Below are 2,319 nucleotides of genomic sequence, written 5' to 3'. Positions count from 1 at the left end.
TTTTTTCATAGTTTTCTTCTTTTTTAAGGCTAAGTCGCCTGCAGTTATAATGATTTTATTTAGGTTGTCTATCATATATTTTTATGCTTTATGAGTTATATTCATGTATGTTGTTTTTAATAATAAAAAATTCCCAAGGCATATAAGTATAACAGGAATTGATTGTCTTCTTGCACACATGTAATACATGTAGGCGTAGGAATTTTAGCACCAAAAATTAGGTTGTAAAGTGAACTGAAATTTGTACTGTGAACATTGTATTTTTTTTAAGGATCTTTAAGAGAACAAAGATTTGCATAATTTTGTATTTTTTAAATTAATTTTCATGTAGGTGGAATGGCTATACAAACGTAATCGTATTTCGACTTTTGTACCAAATTTTTTATAGCCGTAGTCCTAATGACAAGATTTCTTTTTACTTACATATATTCAAACAAAATTTCTTTTTACTTACATATATTCAAACAAAATTATGTTTTCTTTTACTCATTTCCTGGAGTGAGGTCCTACACTTAGAGTTTCGCTGGCATTGACAAAAGGACACAGGTTTCCTAAAATGGGTTTTTCCTGGTTGGCCACGGAACATTGAAATGTAGTTATTCAGTTTTTCAAATGCAAAAGGTTGACATGAGATTATTCAGTTTTTCAAATGCAAAAGGTTGACATGAGATTATTCAGTTTTTCAAATGCAAAAGGTTGACATGAGATTATTCAGTTTTTCAAATGCAAAAGGTTGACATGAGATTATTTTTCTAGTATAAGTTATTGAATTCATATTGTATAATGTATAGTGTGTAATTTGTCTTATTAAATCGGCAGCTCACAATATGCAGTACTCGAGCTAGTCAAAAAACATAAGTTTGTGTTGTGTTTTTCTTTAAGTAGTTAGGTTAAATGTATTTAGTGGAAAGAATCCAATGTCCTTCAAGCTGTCTTGGTTATTGGCAGTATGAATATATAAAAATAAGATCTGGTGTGATTGCCAATTAGACAACACTCCACAAGAGACCAAATGACATTGAAATTAACAACTATAGGTCACTGTACGGCCTTCAACAATGAGCAAAACCCATACCGCATAGTCAGCTATAAAAGCCCCCGAAATGACAATTGTAAAACAATTCAAACATTTGTTTTGTTGAGCCTATTTATTTGAGGGAAAGAAGTTATGATACTATATATAGTATATAATCAGCTATAGTTAGATGAGGAGATAAGGCGTCTGCGCAATGCTAGGCGGTGTTGTCGGTGTTGGGTGTTGTCGTAGAAGTATGAACTGAAAAGTACAGGTTCCAGACCCAGTCCGGGAGGATGTAAAGAATCAGATCTACTCTAACATTGTTAGGTTGATTTTCTAGGCACTTTATATATATATACATGTATATATATATATTAAAATATATCAAGGCAATGTCATGGACCATAAAATGCAGGAAAAGTTTGATTTTGATGGTTTTGACATTTACATTGAACAAGAAATGCCTTATTTACCGCTAAAATCTGGGTTTCGATGACAATACTGCTTTACCAAATCTGTTGAAATGAACACAGGTCTAGTTTGCTTTTAATATGGTTTTGGAATTTACCATTCAAGAGAAATGTGCCCCAAGATACCTTAAAAATTTGGTTTTCTGGTACTGACTATACTGCTTGAGAACAAACACTTGAAAAAAAAACAATGCCATATAGACCATGAAGTCAGGTCAAGTTAGATTTTGATGTTTTTCACATTTCCCATTCAATAGTAATGCCCTTAGATTACCTTAAAAAATGGTATTTCTTTAATTTCTGGATAATTTGGCCAAATTGATGCTTTGAAATTGTACACAATATCATGGATCATCAAATACAGTTCAAGGTTCATTTTGATGGTTTTCTGCAAGCAGCTAGGTGTATCTGATCACTAGATATCTTAGATCTAGTTTGCCAAATCTGGATGGCAAATGCAGGTCACAGGAAAGAGGTTTCTGAAGGGTGTTTCACAGGATTTTATTTCAATCACTTGGTTACGATAAGTGTATGATTATTTTATTTCAGGTCCAGGATATAAATAGGATCAGACAAGTTTTACAAAATTGTGAACCATTGTACAATTTTTTCAAAGCACACAATGAGTACATTTGGTTTAAAATATTTTTTTTAACTCTTTTTTGGTCTGTTAATGTTCCTTCATGCTACACTGCGCTCTGTACACAAATGAGATTTTTTGCTGTGTTTTTAGTGGTCAGTTTGTATAATTATGTGGTTTCACATGTGCTAATTTGGAGGTATAGATTGTGAAGTGCATTTTCTGCTGAAAATTAGCTTTTATTGTCACGT

General features: G+C 32.2%; 1 long non-coding RNA gene across 1 annotated transcript; it reads left to right on the top strand.

Annotated features, from left to right (window-relative positions):
* Positions 1-97: 97 nt before the first annotated feature.
* Positions 98-858, top strand: LOC127735179 (uncharacterized). Its single transcript, XR_007998178.1, has 2 exons — positions 98-621; positions 733-858. It is a non-coding gene; the product is annotated as an uncharacterized LOC127735179 (long non-coding RNA).
* The last annotated feature ends 1,461 nt before the right edge of the window (positions 859-2,319 follow it).

Source organism: Mytilus californianus, unplaced genomic scaffold, assembly GCF_021869535.1.
Source record: "Mytilus californianus isolate M0D057914Y unplaced genomic scaffold, xbMytCali1.0.p SCAF_3, whole genome shotgun sequence".
In the NCBI taxonomy this organism is placed as follows: Eukaryota; Metazoa; Mollusca; class Bivalvia; order Mytilida; family Mytilidae; genus Mytilus; species Mytilus californianus.
Note: the sequence above shows the minus strand (reverse complement) of the source record. Positions and strands in the feature narration are given on the sequence as shown.